Source organism: Anser anser (assembly GCF_964211835.1).
Source record: "Anser anser genome assembly, chromosome: 1".
Taxonomy (NCBI): Eukaryota; Metazoa; Chordata; class Aves; order Anseriformes; family Anatidae; genus Anser; species Anser anser.
The window spans coordinates 64,237,021-64,255,688 of NC_139720.1; the positions used below are offsets into that span (position 1 = coordinate 64,237,021).

Sequence of the window (18,668 nt, forward strand, 5' to 3'; positions counted from 1 at the left end):
CAGGAACTCCCGCTGGAAGGGATGCCTCTCAGGGAAGACTTCTGCTGACAGCTGATGCGTAATTGGGAAGAGTGAGTATTGCACTCTTAATAAGGTGGAAGTCCTTAGGCACGCAACTAACTTGAGAAACCCCTGATACCCTGCAGTAAGTCTCGTGTGAACCTTGCCTTTCTGCAATCTTTGTTAACTCTCTGTTCCATCTATAATTAGACTCTGTTAATTGCTATATCATATCTAACAGCTTCGAAGTTTTAGATATCACATAAATCCAACCTCGTAATTACCACCGAAGTGGCAATAAATTTCAGTCACTGCTAAATATGAGTTCATCCGAGTAACATTACAACAGTCTCCAACTGTGATCACAACCTGAAGCATCATAACTTTAATACAATAAAACATGCTACGTAAAGTGGTATTCGGCAGAAAGCACTTGTCTTACGAAGAACGGCTGAGAAGATCAATATCAGTACAAGACTTCAAAAGACAAAGAGAAGACCACTCTTCACCCATGCCTGCATCATTCACCTGATACATTCTCTTCTTGACCAAAAGCCTCAAAAATCATCAGCAACTACTTGGCTACTGCCAGTTTTTCATTGAGGGTGCACAGAAAGGGAATGGAGAGACCCAGTGAATGCAGGAGTAACAGCATAACCCTTCCACGAATCTATTACACAACTAATGTGCCTATACCTAGATTTCTCCATCAGATAGTTTAAGGCTTGCCTCTGGCCTCTGTACTACACAGTGTCCCTGAATCACCCTTCTGAGAAATGCCACATTTCACTTGCAGAGAGATCTGAGAGGAATTTGGGCCATAAATATCGGTAACAGTAAGTTTAACTGGAGTGGGCTTTTAGACTAAAGTTAAATATTCAAGGGGAAAAAGAGTAATACATTCGAACAGTGGAAAATTGTTTCCTTTGGTTTTCTAGTAACCTTTATCTACACAAAACATTGTCTAAATTCATTTCTGATAGAAGGCAGAAAAGTCTCAATTTTCATTGGCTATTTTCATTATTGATTACTTATTCTTAAGAGGCCATCCTCTAGGAGAAAATATTAGACAAATTAAATGAAGCCTAAAACACGACCAAAATGTCAGTCTTTATCTACTGGATCAAGTAAGATATTCCAGCAAAGACTTAATACTTCATTCACTAAACATCGTAACTTAACGTTAAAGTACCTACTCCTGCATACTGAAGCCAGAAAACACCTAAATAGGGAAAACATAGGGAGAGTATGTAACTCACCATTAAGACTTGGAAGAATCTTATGTGTCACTGTAAGACAAAGTTAACAAAGACAGCAAGAGGCTGCAGAACCACGTTGTGGGAACCACTGTGCCAAGACAGGACAGTAACTGAATTGCCAACCCAGAGCAAGTATTTACCATTTCTGTAATGAGACAGGGCAGTAACTAAACTGCTAATTTAACATTAATATACTTGGCATTTTGACTAAATACTAAATGCACCACTAGAGCAGGTAAGACACACAGCGATCATCAGGTAAACTGCTCACCTGCCCGTTGGTTTCTATGATTCACAGGGGGACACTGACTCCCAGTCCAAATGAAGCGAGCAAGATTAGAAGCCAACAGACTGCAGAAACCAAAAGTAATAAAAAGATTGCTTGCCAACTATGGGTAATGCCAACTTTAGAGGATCACAGCATTGAAGATCGCACCACCTGGTGGCAGGCGATGTGACTCAACGGTAATACAGGCAAAGTTTCTTGACCAGACTACCTTACACAAGGACAGATGCCCCTGGAGCCTCCATGCCATGAATGTGAACTCCTAAGGGCCAATAGAAGGTCTGCAAGATCCCTAACAGGTTGAGAGAACTCATTCTGGGGTTGTTCCTATAACCAACTCCTGACAAATGGACTGGTTAACACCTGGTAAAATAAGAATGAAAACATAGCGTACATGCTCTTATGAAAATTTGCAAGTGGCTCATCACCAACCAAGGACAGAAGTCTGGATGTAGAGTATAGAATTACAAGACAAAGTTTATTCATGTGTATGAGGTGACTCAATTGGAATTGAGCACACCACTCAGACTTTACATTCAGCCTTTATGCTTTTTCAGATACTTAGTTGTGTACAGTCGTCTTGTCTCTATATGATGCATGCATTCTTAACCGCTAACACAACATTTTTGAAGCATAACACACTGTTTTCTAGCAGTCAATTCTTCATGCACTCTTGCTGGCCCAAGGATAAAAGGAGATCTCCTTATCGTTATCATGCAGCCTTACTGGCAGCAAATTGTGAGGTGCAGCATGAGCCCACCTGGACTGCTGGGGACAGTCTGATGGATGACTGCATTTGTTATACTGCTCGCTCCAGCAGGCAGTTTATCAAGACCCACTTCACTGCCCCCAGACTTATAAAGTCAGTCTCCCACAGGTTTCTGATGTCATGAAATCCATATCTCATGAGGCTGGATTAGGTTCCTGGACCTAGCAATTCTATACAGAACTTCAAGACCTTTTGGTAAAATTCCATCCACTTAACATTTGCAATAGTATTAGGCTGTAGAGTCGATACATAGTACGACATCTCTAATACTTAAGAATTTTTGTCAGTGCACACTGAGGTCAAAAACAAGTTAATCTGAAGGGCATTTGCTCAGAAATGATCAAGTCAAAAGGCAGACGATCATCTGGATTAAACAGTACCAGGGAAGTTCAAAGATACTTTTAAAATAAAATAGGAATCAGCCAGAAAAATATAAAAACAGAGTGAAAATTTGTATCAAAAGGAAGACACCCTGAAGTGGAAACAGCAGTAGTCAAGAACAACATGATACTGCCCACAGTCACTTTGCCAACATCACAAACTCTACTTGCACCAGAAATCACCTTCTCCATCAGATGCCTTGAACAGCCCAGCTCGCATCCAGCTAGTGTGGCTGACAGTGCAGGAAACATGTAGGAACCCACACCTCAGGCATCTGTAAGCAAACTCACAGGATGCCTTCTCACTGGCATGTGAATCAGCAGGCTGCAGGGCACAGCAAAGGCTCATATAGAGCTAGAGCATACCCATCTCCCACAGAAGCGATGTGCAAGAAGAGGGCATGCGCTTATAACCCATACTTTGGGGGAAAAGAAGGGAGATGAAGCACTTTGTGGGATAAAAGGGTTTTGTTTTGTTTTTTAGAAACGGTGGATGCTTAACATTTCATGGTTTATTTGTCAAATTACTAATTTTCCTTCTGAAGGTATCATCAATGGATTCCCAGTTAATTACATGTTGTTAATAACTGATTCAATAATAAACAACAAGAATAGAATGGTTCTCTACTAGCTTACCAAAACTGTACGTTATTTAATCTGGGCAAATTTGTGTACTGTAGTTGTACATTATAGTGCTTGGTCTATTAGAAAAATCATTAACGTTTGCACAGTTATGGTCTCTGTGCTTCTGTAGTACACTGTTACACGTTTTGCTTCTGGTAACAGATGGACCTTAAGCATGATTAGAGGAAGTAAACTATTCACCTGGAGATTAGGGACCTCAACAATTCAAAAGTACCATAGGAAATAACCAGCAACAGGTGATTACAAGAATGATGAAAATTAGGGAATATTTGATAAGATGCCCCATGCAGCACTCAGACCAGGAGACTGGTAATTTAACCCAGCCTAGCAAAGAAAACTGTAACATAGCCTTTGATTACCATTTTAAAGGAAGCGGCCATCAGTAGACCTCACTGCTTTCCAAAAGCATTTAAGTTGACTTCACCCAAGCCCACCGATAAGGGGGAAACTAGCATCGTATGCTGATTTGAATGGCAGTCAGGGAAACCCAATACTTACCAGCATGAGAGCCAGCACACGGCTGGCCTTCTTCCCGTCAGGGATCAGGATACAGGAGCACAACTTCTCCAGTGTAGCTGTCACGGGGCTCCACAAGCAAACACCCACACAACCACTTGCTCGCTCTCAAGCAGAACAGGGGAGAAAACTGGAAGAATAAAAATAATAAGACTCATGGTTTGAGACAGAAAGCTCACAAGGTGAAGTGAAGCAGAAGACACAGGTCGTGGGGGACAAGCAGCACAAAGGAGATCACCCGCTGTCTCCCTCAGAAGACTGATGGCCAGCTGCTCTCTGAGCATGCCACCTTGGAAGCCACCCACCCTCCATCCCCCTGTTTTTACTGCCAACCATGATGTTGTACGTTGATCTTATATGGCTGGTATGTCCCAGCTATGTCCCCTCCCAGCTCGGTCACTGGGAAAATAGGCCTTGATGCTGCCTGAGCACTGCTCGGTAATGGCCAAAATACTGGCGAGTTATCAAGGCTATTTTAGCCACAAAGCCACAGCAACATCATTTGGGCTACCATGAAGGCAGATAACTCCATCCCAGCCAAACCCTATACAAAGCTGCAAGATCGTGACTAATACGCACATGCGATAAGTTTATAAATTGCCTTTGCTGTGTATGTAGTGCCTTACTTAACCAACAGGTACACAAATTAAGGGCTTGACTATTTCCCTGGTATAACAGCTTCCACGCTAGTCAATCAACCATCACAGCACACTTTGCTGAAACTGAGAGCACAGAAGGCATTAAAGGTACCGACTGCTGCAAGAGGATCCTTGTGCTCTAGTGCCACGGCTGCCCTGGGACAAACCAATGGAGAATGCAGACAGCTCTGGGGCTGTCCTATGACCGTTGCCCCATGCCCTACAAGTACAAATAAACAAGACGTGAACATAAATGGCCAAGAATTACTGCATGGCATAGAAAGTTGTGACAACAAAAGTTGTTCAGCTGCTTCAAGTTTAGAAGACAAGGATTTAAATGTAGCAGTTAACTCGTAAATATACTACTTAGTGGCATTTAGCTATTGAGCCTCATCTGTTTGGATAAATACAGACTGACATAACCAGATTTAGCCCTACAACTCTCCTTCCAAGCCTCTGTTTTTCCTGTTTTAGTCATTTAAGGCTTCAGCTTCTGTAAAGACCACAGTATTTCAGTTTCAAAGACAAACTACAGAAAAGATTCAAAATGCAATAAAAATTGACCTTCTATGAAACACTGAACAGCACCTGTGCTAGAAAATGGACTCATACAGCCCCATTTTCACGCTGACAGTAACAGCTCCTTAGTTAGCCAAAGCACCACATCATTTTCTACTTGAAAAATACGGGTTGCATATCCAAGTCAATCACAAATTGCCAGACAGATTAAGTGGAAGGCAAACTCAAAACCCTGTAGAAACAGATGGGAAAAAAAAAGTAAAATAATCACAAGAGAAAAGTCATCAACATTTAGACTACTGCTATCAAACCATCAGAATTTGCAGGTGCTTTATCTGCCCTCTTCACCTCCCAGAGGACTGCTGTTGCAGTGCAGAGAGCATTTGGGTAATGTGCTGGCTTACACCCCTCCAGGACCACTACAGGTTTTCTCAGAACAAAGAGACGAATTTGGATTAAAACAGCCCAATTTGAAGAAGAAAGCGCCTCACCCACCATTCAATCAAAATATGGCCAAGTTGTCTGATTGAAAGTGACTCAGAAATTATGTAACACACAACGGGCTCTCTATAAGCATACATAACATGTCATGGAGTGGGGTGAACAAACTAACATTAATCTGAACACAAGATTTCCAAAGCTGCATATGACTTGCAAAACCAAAGTTCTGCATAGGAGAGGTACAGTGCTTTATCCAAGATCTCAATAAGAAAAGCACAACACTGAACAGCATTAAAAAATTGCTTTATTAATGAGATAGAATAATAAGAAGAATATAAATAGTAAGCCTTAAATGCCTTCAGATACTGGGAACCCCGCTTTTGTGCTGCATTGGATGGGCCCCAGAGTCCTTGGCATGCTGTGCAGATCCTGTCTCTTGAGAGGCTCAGTCTCTGTCCTGTGGTACATTATTTCATGCAGGGAAGTGGAAAAAAAACAAGTCTTATTTTGACAGATAGGAATGTTCTCTTTCAAGATATCCATCCACCACAGTGCACCAACTGCCACCAACCAGCATGTATCTGTCCAGCACAGATGCAGGCCTATAACCAGGTCTCTGACCCTTACATTGTATACATAGGATCAGAGAGCAGCTACTCATGTTAACATACAGGCTTCTCAAGCCTTGAGCACAGGGCTGACAAAGCTTGCTTGAGGTCACTAATTCCTCCAGCACACTGTCTTCTGTAAGGCTTCCAATACAGTCAACAAGAAAACAATATATCTCGGGAACAGAGAAGCTAGTAGAAGCAGCGTGCAGCAATATTTGAGTGATGGTAAACAAAACAAGTTTAATTTGTTCATTCCTTTCTCTGACATATTACTCCACATGCAATAGAGCAAGTCATCACAACTCTATAGGCTTGAAGGCACCTCAACAACTACTCGAGCCAGGTTTTTATGCGTGTTCCTTTGACCAAGACGACTCGCGTTGACTGTTGAAAGCAGCCTTGGGTGCAGCAGCCTTGGCATCATGCCGCCAAGGGAAGACAATCATCCTTCCCCCCCCATCTGAATCAAGTAAGCAAGAGGCAGAAAAGTGAGGGTAGTATTGCCTTGTACAAAAGAGAAAAGAAAATGGCACAGGGGGGAAGCAGAGGTGGGATGTGTTGCCTGGTTAAAGTCTAGATGTTTCTGCAATTCGACAATAAGTGAAGGACAGTCCAACCAGGGAATTTGGAATTCCTCAGCCCCATCAGCTGGTTGAGTCACTCACCCAAAGAAGCCTGATACCCAGGCTTATGCAAGCCTTCCCACATCCCAATATTAAGTTTTGGATTAAGCTGGATTTACTGACTGAAGTTCAGCCCAACGCTACTGGATTTACTCTCATTTTAACCCAGATAATTGTACTACTGATTAGTATTTCTTAACAATGTGTTAAAAGAAAAAAAAAAAAACAAGCATAGGTGGTGGGAGTCCCTTTCAACCCAGACAATAGTGCTACTCATTTATAGTTGTTAGTGTACCATTATTTTGAGATTGTTTATCCTTAATGCTGTTGATCTGATGTCTGTTACCATAACCCCAATTTATAAGTCAATCAGGCTTCCTTAAGACCCTGTACTCTGGTATCAAAAGGATGCAACATACAGCGTCACAACCGGCTGATTGTTTTGGAGCCTTGCCCTGCTTGTGGACCCCAGATTGTTTATGGTAGGAAGAATCCCTTTCCTTTGCTACTTTGATTAGATAAAGTCGGAAGGAAAAAACCATGAAGGGAAAGTTATCCTGCCTATTCTTTTAGCTTACTGTCTTAGAAATACTGAGCTCCATTTGAATGTGGCTGAAGCCCCACATTGTCATCCCTAAAAATTGATAAGCTACAGCCCAGCAGGACATTTGATCTGCAACAGGTAAGATTCTCACCAATGCCTGTGTTAGATGCCTTCAAGCTATTCTGGAGTAATGAGACCACCACATGGTTCCCATGGTGGCATGATGTGCCCAGGGGAAGCTTCAGAGGCAGCTGCAAGATGCAGGAAAAGGAGCTTCTGAAACAAAAAAAAAAATGTAAAGCTTTATAATACTGACCAAGACTGGGTCACGAAAAATTTGGTCCAATTTGAATTCAGGCAATGATATGTCAGATTCCCCCCCTTCCTAAACCCTGACGGAACTTGTTCATCTGACAAACTATTAAAATTCAATATGATGCCAATGGAGGCATCACAAGTCTCTCTACAAGCTCTTGCACATGCATAGACCTACACAAATTAAGCAAGCACTATTGCCAATCTGTTACTGTGGGTTAACTTGTCTTGCAAACACACCACATAAGGGGGGAGACACTGTCTGAATTTCAGAACCTGAAGCACAGACCCTCACTTCAGAGTTTGGGATCCAGCTATAAATTCCAGCAGAAAATACATACTCTATGTTTTGGGCATCACTAGCATACATTCAAAGAGAAGTGCCCTAAGATAATCAAGGATCCCCAATTATTCCCAGGCCAATCCCACAAATTTGGAATTAAGCAGAGCTAGGTTGGTTATCAATCACGCTTTAGATGTAGAAACCGGGGCAGATGAAGACCTATGGGGATATCATGGATATCAACCTAGTGAAGCCCAGCAGAACCCACTAATCAAAAAAAAAAAAAAAAAAGAAGGGGTCCTGGTCCTCTCAGAGCCCACTACAGTCAATAATACATGCTAGACTTACAGGCCCAGTCTCACATGGGCCTTACAAGGTCAGTGTCATGTGGGCATTTCAACCATTTGAAAAAGGAATTTCTGCTGTGCCCATTCCATCACCTTCCCAACTCTCTTAATAGTTAACTGCCCTCCTATCCTGGCAGTTAAATATCCCCCTAAACCCATGCAAAAGGGAGCTGACCCAAAGCAGCCTGAAGCATGGAAAGCCTGTTTGGCCCTGGGCATTCCCCAACAGGCAATCCAGAGTCCCAACATCTGTTTTACTGGCTCTTGTCAAGAACCCTCAACAGTACCACGTTTTCCTACCAGAGCCTACTGGCCCTCCTGCCGCTTCACCAGCTAGAAACTGGGAGACCCCCAGCCCTGCATTACTTGGACTTAGCAGACACGAAATTAACACCACAGGTGGACTGGTCAGAACCTAATGATCCCTCTGAGGTGGCATGGAGGGTGCAGATTATAGGGATTTCTGATCCAAAGGTAGATGTCACCATCAATGATAACATCTGTGTTGCCTCATTGATAAATGTGCTCAAAATTCTGCAATCAGTAGATCAGCCTGGAGGGGACTGATTTCCTCGCAACCTGTAGTAGTCCATGGGTTCACAGGAGCCTCTCCAACCCTTCCTGTAGTCAGTCAAGTGCTACTTCCCTAATGGGCAGATGGCCCAAGGATCTGCAATTTTGAGAGGTTCTAACATCTGTTGTGGAGTAACCTAAATACAGTTCTGATGAGGTCAGGGTAGAAGCAGTTTGTTGCTATAGGGGAGAACACAGCAGCAGTGACACGACTCCAATGATATGAACTCTGCCCAGCTGGGACAGTTGTTGAGTTTATATAACTTCACATTAGACAACTCATTTTTTTTCCACAGAACTACAGTGTCAGGTAAGCAAGATGTAGTAAATTACAACAAAGAAAGGTAACATATGGATTGCTTCAGGTAAGGAAGCTCTACTCGAGGCCAAACCTTTCATGATGCTCAAGGAAAGGTACCGTCTCCTGGCACTTCTGAACAAAAACTCCCCCTAGTTCACATACTCCAAGAAGCACCTCTCCTACCTCCGATGACACATGCTGTTAATAACCTGGTAACCTGCATGCCCAAAAGCCCAAAACCTCTCTTCTCACAGAATTTGAAGAATATGGAGTACTCACTGGGGCTGGTACTCCCTACTTCTGCACTTGACACAAGTCTTGCAAGCCTTGATGTGATCATCCCTTGAACTGACAACTCTAATGATGGAGCAACAGGCAAGCACCCAATGCCATGAAATCTCTGACAGGAAAATGATGGATTGCATCAGAGTCCAGGAGACTACAGGATAAGAAATCTGAGCTTGACTACGAGTTAATCACTTTATCTAATATATATGGCACCTCATCCCTTTGGTATCTTTAGTATTCAAGGAAAAGCCATCACAGTATCATTCCTCTGTTGTTTGCAGAGTGTGGTGAAGCCAGATGCTGCCTCACTCCACTGTTTTTTGTGCAATACAGGCACTGGATGATTGGATGATCGGGCCTCCCCCCTGACATGACTAGTTGACAAGGGCACAATTACATGCTACAGGGAAGAGGATTGCACAATCTGAACCATAAGCACAATGGACTGTAAACAAAGTGAGAAAGACCTGAATCCTGGAAAAATAATCACCAGAAGTTAATTATCTCACAATCTTATAAGTAGCAAGAACTCTCTGAGCTCTCCAGGGACCACAAGTGGGCCGCACCCTCAATCTCCCCCTGAGCTGCACCCATTCCCCTTTTCAACAACCCCACCTAGCTAGTGCACAAACACAATGGGTCTTGGCATCTGACCATTGAGTACCCAGGCATAACGTTTGCCTCCTCATAGAGAGAGGTCCCAATAGCTGATGAAGTAATCAGCTCCATTTACCTTCCTTCTTATCTATGCATTGTGATTTGGGGTGTTAAGGACATGCTCTTCTTGTGGCCTATCCCCTTAAACAACTGTGTTCATTTTAACTTATACTTGGAGTGACATGTAGTATACCTTTAATCACTTACCGTAAGGCTATTGCCATAGTCCTACCATTGCTTGTGGCATCTTCATCATTAGGTGAAACTTTTCCCACCATCAGTATATCAAACAACATTCTCCTAGACAAACCTACATGGGAACCTGTTGCACAAGACCTGATCCTTAATTTCAACCCTCAAACACTGGGATCTTTCTATTCCTCCTGGTAAATTCCAGGGTCCTGCCCAGAATGTAAGTCTTTTTTCGGAGTCTTCTTGTGTGCTGGTACCACAGGTATTCCTGAAAGCACTCTACAGTAGTTTTTTGTTGTTGTTTTGTTTGTGTGTTTGTTGTTTTTTTTTTTTTTTTTAACCCAGCCTATTGCCTCCTCCAAACAGAACCTTCAGGGCCTCCTAGACACTTTAAACTTCTGGTGCGACATGGCCTTGTGTTTTAGTCTGCTTGTCTGTCCTCTCTATTCCTTCTGTTCCTTCCACCTGGGCCTGGAAAATGAATCATCAACAGGCCCTAACCCTTCTCTCAAAAGGTATTCAATAATGTCAGTATTTGGGACCCCTCACTTCTACTGGTGGTCCACTACAGTGAAAACAGTGCTTAGAGGGCCTACCCCTAAACTAATCCATTTGCCAGCAAGGGGCAACAAGGCGTGCAAACCCTCAGATTAGGAATGTGAGTGTGCTTTTCTTGCCACCTTCCTTGTCCTTTCTGATATTGACAGACTCCTTCGTGATCACCCCCTTACACATATGGTTGTACATCCTATTCTTCACAATGTCCTTTGCAGTTTTCCTTTCCCTGAGGGATGTGCACAATCCATTACCATTCAACCTCAGGCTGTCGGTATCTCCACCATCAGAGCCCAACGTTTCAGTCCCGAACATTTTATTCTCGCTCCCCTCTCCTTCAAGCTACCTGTGGTCCCCTCAGACTCACCTGTTACAGAGGCCCCTCCTTTCCCCATTCCGCAGAAGGACATCTGGTTTACTGATGCCCCTGCAATCCTTCATCATGTCTGGTTCACGCATGCCGCTGCCATCCATACTACAATGACCAAGCTGTTACAGACAATTCCTATGACAGTGCCCAGATGACTGAACCCTTCACTCCTCTAACATCTTCTAGGTGTATCCCCCGACTTCCCTGGTAGAAAGCAAGCTCCTTCTGCCCCCATACCAGGGAAATTTGGGGCTGCCTTCTTTGTGAAGAAATCCAGGACTATGCCCATTTGCACACTTCAGCTGCTGGCCGTGTTGATTCCCATTCTGCTCACCCCACAGCCAAGGCTACATGGAATGCCCAACCAGATGCCACTGCTGTGATCAGAAGGGCAGCAGTGGTGGCGAACACTGACACCTTTGATAAAACCAATCACAGACCAATACTAGCAGACAAACCTGAGGAAACTAACACAAACCTCAAGCTGGTGTCTGTCACCATATCCTAGATCTGTAATTTCATCCACTGCCTTAAAGTCATACAGGCCTGTGGCCCAACTTCCACATTCTGGAACCACCTGGCTATTTGAAGGTTTTCCTGTAAGTAAAAGCTCTTCTCCTTCATCTCTTTCATCCCATAACCTCTGCAGAAGGAAATCTTATTCTGCTTCAAGAGAGTATTTTTCTATTCTGCTGCCCGTTCCTAGATACATCTCAACACAGGATTACTCCATTCTTTCACACAGCATGAAGTACAGCAGTGTAACTGAGCCATTCACAGTAGTTACATGATATTCCTATTCATTATAAAGAGCTTTCTGTAACTGGACCAAAACTCTAGACACCAAACACACACATTGTAATGCCAGCCATTCCGATCTCAGTTGTTTCTTACCTCTCCAGGACACACAGTTCAGAAAGCAAAAGCTCTAAGAACTGAAAGTCCAGCTCTAGGCTCACACACCCTCCTTCCCACATTTCTGCTTCTGGACTTGTAGCAGCCAGTCTCAGATAACAGAAAGCACTTCCAATTAATTCAGTACACTTGACATGTAGTATTATAGAAATAACAGCTCCACAGAACCGCACCTTTTGTACAAGGTGGCCTCAATCAACCACATTCCTTTCTCTAGCTCCAAATGCCTGACCAAAAGAAAAACTATATACACATTAAGAATCGTCATTTTTCTCGTTTTATAACTGTATTTCAGATGTTGTAGCAGCCCCAGCACACAGGGGGGTTCTTGCCACAAAGATTCTCAGCAGTTACATAGGAGGTAATTTGTTAGATGTTACCTACATCTCAGATGCAGGCAATCGTATGGTGGTTAGATTAACTTTAAGCATATGGAGACCAGTCACTTCTCCCTGCAGATTCCATTCCACCATTTCCAGCAGTGTATTTCTGTCTCACCTTCTGCTATTGGCTTTGCTGTCCTAATGCTACCTGCTGCTACAGATGCAGGCTACAAAAACTGTTCTTGAATGGGCCTATTTGAGTTTCACTCATATGAGCTGAATCAGGTTCTTCCTCCCAGCCTCCCATTGAATTCTCACTGTGTTCTCCTCCACCCACCAGGACTTCTAATCTGACTTTATTCAGTATTATCCAACTTTACTCCTGAGTCAGTTTGTTAGCTTACACCCTCCACACACACACACAAAAAAAAAAATAAATAAATTTCAGATCAAGCAGTAGTTTTTAAAACAAAACCCATAAACTTATCCTTTTCAAGTCACCTGTCAGAATTACCTTCTTCAAAGCTTCTCATTAGCCTAGCCTACGTTCCAGGTGTTTTCTGAAGGGATGCCATAAGCAACCACCAGCTCCAGCAGTTCTAGGGGGGCTGGGGGTTCCTTCTGCCCTGAAGCTGGAGCCCAGCCTGGAGCCCCCAGTGTCGGCCAACAGACACAGCTGCTGACTTCAGGTTTCAACCAGGTGTCCTCGCTGCACTAACGCACTCAGGAGAGAGAGTGAGATTATGCAGGGAGAGTTAAGAAAAGATTTTTTAAGATGACAGGACAAGCTGCAGCAATCACACACAGGGCTCAGTCAGTCAGACATCCTGACCAGCTGGGGTCTGCACTCAACTGGCCCTCTTAATATCCCCCCTTCCATCTGCCCCCTGCTTTGTTCCTCCCCAGCTCCCCGTCCCCCCGCACATTCTGCATCCATTCGCACAGATCCACCATCCTCTTCCTCACCCTGCACCCAGGACTCCCAGGGCTGGAGGTTCTCAGCCATGGAAAGGCCCAGGCCTGCCTGCAGTTTCCTGGTGGCCTGGTGGCCAGCAAGGCTGGCACAGTTTGTTTCTTGTCACTGCCTCCTTTATGCATGCCTGTCAGGTTTGTCTTTTAAGTTTTGCTTATTGTTTTCCCCTTTTCTTTATAGCCCCACTTGACAAGATCCCTGATCAGATAACCTTGATGAGATAAACATCCTCGCATTCCTGCACTCCTACCAAGTGGGGAGCAAACCTCCTGGCGACACTGCTGTCTCCATCAGCATCTGTCACGTTTGTGTCTGTGTGATGTCTTCCCCTTGTTCTTCCTCTTTTTCTTTTGCACTGGAAAGGCCTTTCATGAAGCCCATGAGGCCCTTCACCTCCCCCAAGCCCTTACACTGACCGCATCCCCCAGTTTTACTGGGGAAAAAGGTGTCCTGAAATGGCAAGTCTTCACTGCACCGGGGAGGGTCATTCTTAACCTTTGGTCTGCTATTTCTTCTGCTGCTTTCTCTCACACTTCCAATCACATACCAGCCACATCAATTTTTGAGTTACAAATCTCAAATTAAGTTTCAACAGGCATGCTTGAAGTGGGGCTGTTGGACTATTCAAAGCTTAGGGAATGCTTAGGGAAAGCCTCAAGTGTGGTGAAAAAGGAGGGGTGAGCAGGAACAACATGAGAGTGGAAAAGAAGAAAAGGGTCTGGCCATATGCAAGCAGGGTCCATCAGGACCAGGGAGGGGCTCACAGGTCTAAGGGCAGCAACAGAGAAGACTATGGCCAGCAATAAAGGGACCTCTGTGCACATACTTTCCCACAGCAAATTTATGCCAACGTGTGTGGCTACGTAGATATAATTTGGTAGTAAACTTCAAGCTGAACTAGTCCAAGCAGGACAAAAACACAGAAGACACTACTAACTAGCAACAGACCAGTAGCAAAGTGAATGATCAAACACTCCTGCAGCTAGGTATCACTGTGTACAACAAATAGACCAATAAAACGATTAACTGTTAAAAAAAAAAGTGCCTTGGTCAACTTTCTCCAGCTTGCATTGAATACAGGATTTATAACAAAATAGTTGATAACTTTCATATGTACTTTACGGTACATCGTCCTTGGTACATGACACTGCCTGCAACCCTGTCATCACTCTTCTGATTGCACTAAAATGGTATTTCTTGTAGCAGGCAGATAACTGGAGAAATTACAACTATGTAACTCAATTCAAAAAATTATCCAGAGGTTGAAAAAAAATATCATAGAACAAGGAAAAAGCACTACTTGGCATCTGGCAATGAATATAATCTGTATTCATACAACTACAGCATCAGACAGTGCCTCAAGAGTCATGGGAATTATGCTCCCAGCCAGAAGGAAAGCAGAAAAGAGCTCATTCTTCTCACCAAGAATGAGAAACACAGATAAATGCTATACCACATACCAACAGAAACGCTGGATACAGAAAAATCTCAGTTTGTCGTAAGCAGCATCTAGATGAAGCTTGACAGTACTATCCTGAAAGAAAAAAAGTGAATTTTCTGCAAACGCCACGGACTCCAAGCATTTGGAAGAGCTGTGATTCACAGAGAGTTTTAAAATTCTAGTCCTCCACAACACCAAGCAACGCAAACGTTGCCAAAGAGAGGTCACTGCTGAGAACAGGCCCAAATCCAAGCAACTTACACTCCTCAGGGGAAAAAACATCTCCTAAGTGATGTTTCTAAAACACTTTTTATAAAGCGCCTACACCCCCACAGTACATTTGCAGATTTCTAGTCAGTATCACAATTCATGGAATCAATCTTGAAATGTGCTTCATACTCTGAAAACCCTCCAACTTCCCAGACACATTCAAAACACTTCCTTACATCTTCGGCAGCTGTATGTAACTCCATTTAGAAGTAACGCTCTCAAATTATTCAACATCTATTGAACGCTAATTGAAGAAAAGTTTGCAATCTAAGTATGGGATGCTGGCTGAAGTGCACACTAGTAAGTTAATTGCATTTCAGTCAAGCATAATGAAAATAATCGTCAAAAGCACATAACAGGAGAGCTGCTTGGCATATCTGAACTTTATGCAGGCCACTATACAGACAGTAAGGCCTTATGAGCCTTCAAGATCATGGGAGTATTTAAAAAAACAAAAGTATAGTCGTGATAATGTCTTTCTTCTCTACTGATTTGTGAAGCTTGCTGTAATTAACAGTATTGTCAACTATTCCACTCACTGTACAGTCTTGCTTGCAGTGCCTTCACGTAATAAATCCTGAAGTTTTTTTTGTTGTTGTTTCACTCCTTCACTGCCATTTGCAGATTCAAAATTGTTGAGAACTTGTGTTTCTGCATAAGTATAGGAGTCATAAATAATAAAGTTATCCTACTAGTGCCTATCAGTCAAATGACTGAAAAAGCAAAAACCCGTTCCCTGTTAGCAATAGAAAAATACTGCAGTCCTTGAAAAACTGTGGTCATAACAGTAGTAACTATAGCTCAGAAACTTGAAGTGGCAAAAACAGGCTGAGAATTTTCACCTTCCCCAACACGCGTTTTTTTTCCCCCTTCCATATCTTCAGTTGCACTGACCCTACTACTTGTGGTGTTTCTGGGTAAAACAAATAGCTATTAATATAGGAAACATTTTCAATTTTTCTGAAAAGCAAGACTACTTCAGCAGTCTTGTTAGAGAGCGTCCCTTCAGACCGATGTGTAACACCCACTGGAAGAACAGGACCTCCTTACGGTCTTTGCTCCCAGAAGGGAGCAATGTCATTAAGCTGCAAGCGTTACTTTTATGGAATCAGCAAGAACCTGTACCAACAACCACTGGACAGTCTCCTGCTTCTAATAATACATTAGCAAATCTCCTGGCACATTTAGAAGTCCAATTTGCTAAGAAACAACAGCTTTCTTTTCTTAGGGCACAACATCAGCTCATGAATGCAAAGAACAGAACCTCCTAACACTAACAACCATAGTGCATTTCTTCACCATGTTTCCTTGTTTGCTCACCACCCACCCCCACCCTTCTTAAGCATCACCAGCAGGCTCTACAATTTCTCACAAACCCTCAGTCAGGTTTAACAAACCATGAGCTGCTCCAGGATTTAAGATACCTGAATAGCACCTCCTCACTCTTCTGCTCCCTTTATTCCTACTTTGCCGTTTTCAAACTTCCCTCCTGGTCCCTTTTAAAAGAAGGGGCAGAGAGTATTAACCTTCCTCCTGTACTCACTTACTATTAGTCATCAACAAAGAGAAGAAAAGTTCAACACCAAACTAACAGGTCAATCATTGTATTGATTAAGACCAGGAAAGACCACAACCACCATGACCGAGCCGTATACCTCCAACACACTGAGAAGTTGCTCACAGTTGCAGCAAATGAAACTGAACAAGCCCAGCACATCAACAATTTATCAAATCACTTCCCATGTTTGCAGTCTGCAGCCAAAAGCTAATGGACACAGGTGGGTCCGTTTTTACAGGAAAAAGGCCTGGCAAGGAGCACTGCCTTGGGAGCACTCATCCTCATCTGGCCAGGCACGCCACCACACCTCTACTCCATCGGGGTGACTACGCTGACAAAGGACCCTTTTTGATTGTTTTTCCTCCTGTAAAAGGCAAATGTAGAAGCTGGGAATCATAGTTTTGCATGAAGTTCAGAACCAGATATAAAAACACCTTAGTACCAGAACATGTTTCCCTGCAGAAATGATCTAAGGCAAATAACTTGCTAGGTTTTTAAAAGGCACTGTTTGAGGACAGCTTCCAACAAATAAGAGTATTTTACAGATCTACAATTATTGCAGTTAAAGGGCGGGGGGGGGGTGGAATTAAAAGGCATCTGTGCCTTTTAGTAGAAAACAACTGAAATAAGTTTCTCCTAAAATCCTGGCAGACCAATGAACTAGGGAAAGCTTTAGCTATGATCAGGCAAGAAAAGAAAACACATTATTTGAATCCTTTCGTGCCAAAATGTCAGACAGTATACTATTTTCCGGGGAAAGGAAAGGAAAGGAAAGGAAAGGAAAGGAAAGGAAAGGAAAGGAAAGGAAAGCTTCCCATTAAGCTTGAACATGCCAGTCACAGGAGCTGGCTTGTACTCCTTGAAGTACCAGTCAGCTGCATAAAAACAATGAATTAACACTTCCTGATAAATGGCTTTAGAACCAACTTTGCACATTTTTAAGGCTTTGTTTTGTTACTCAGAGGAATGTCTGAACCGGCACAACTATGAAGTGTAAAGGATTTGATTTTGTGGATAATAACATAAAGGCGATCGTTAACACAAGTTTGCGTTCTCTGCCAGGGATGCCTATCTGAATGTTTTCAGCCTACCGGCTGGGTAATTTCAAGAAAATCAGGTGACGAGACCGCATTTAAGGAGCTTTTGTCACCAACAAGCGACAAGTTTCGTCCTTCCCCCGGCTCTGCGATGGAAGCGCCAGGAAACATTTCCCAGGAGCGGGGTTTGTTTCCTTTCGGTTTTGAGCCACCCCAGGCGACCAGATCGGAGCGGGAAAAGGCCTGACACCGCCAGAGCCCCTGGAAAGGCAGCCTCAAGGAAAAAAAAAACAAGCCCGGAATTCCTAGAGGGCTTCCGAAACACCCTTAACCGCGCTCCCCACGGCGCGGACAGCCTCCCCGAGCAGCCCAGCGCAGCCCAGCCCCGCGCCCCCGGCCGCACCCCGCGGGCTTCCCCCGGCCCCTGCCCCGGCCGCCCCCGCCGGCCGAGCGCGGCCCCGCGCAGGAAGCCGCGGCCCCGCCGCCACGGCCTCGCCTCCCCGCTTCCGCCCTCCCGCCGCCGCCGCCCGTCCTCACCGAGCCTGCCGCGCTCGCCCCGCCGCTGGGGGCTCCGCGCCGAGGCAGAGGCGGAGCCGGCGGCGCCCGCAGGCCGTGGGTCAGGCGGGTGCAGGCCGCCTCTGCTGCCGCCGCTGCTGCCGGCCGGCAGGGCAGCGGCACGGCGCCGGGGACCGCCTCGGGGCGGGACCGGGACCGGGACCGGCCCCGCTGCAGGAGGAGGAGGAGATGGAGGAGGAGACGCTGCACGGGCGGGAGTTGCTCATTTCGGCTTCTGGGCTCCTCCTGCCCGCCTCCTCGGGTCCAGCCCGAGCCGAGGAGCGGCCGGAGTGCGGGGGGAGCCTGCCTTGGAGGAGTGGGGAGCGATAGCTTAAAGGCTCTGCAGCAAATGCACTGCGTAGATTCACATAGATATATAACCGAGATAGAAGAAAATACGTGTAAGCGGTACAGTACTTGCAGGTAGCCTACACACCACAACACCGCCAGAAGTCTATGATGCCTTTGGAAGGACTAAGATTAA

At 44.4% G+C, this 18,668-nt stretch overlaps 1 protein-coding gene across 3 annotated transcripts in view; it reads right to left on the minus strand.

The window, feature by feature from the left end:
• Positions 1-18,336, minus strand: part of RESF1 (retroelement silencing factor 1) — a 28,682-nt gene extending 10,346 nt beyond the window's left edge. Inside the window, exons 1-3 of one of the 3 annotated variants that reach the window (XM_083820095.1) lie at positions 18,167-18,336; positions 7,383-7,507; positions 3,838-3,985 (exon numbers count right to left, since the gene is read on the minus strand). The gene's annotated coding sequence lies outside the window, so the exon portion shown is untranslated. The remainder of the gene's footprint in view (positions 1-3,837; positions 3,986-7,382; positions 7,508-18,166) is intronic. The other 2 variants (XM_083820096.1, XM_083820097.1) reach the window with 2 other exon arrangements.
• Between the last annotated feature and the right edge of the window lie 332 nt (positions 18,337-18,668).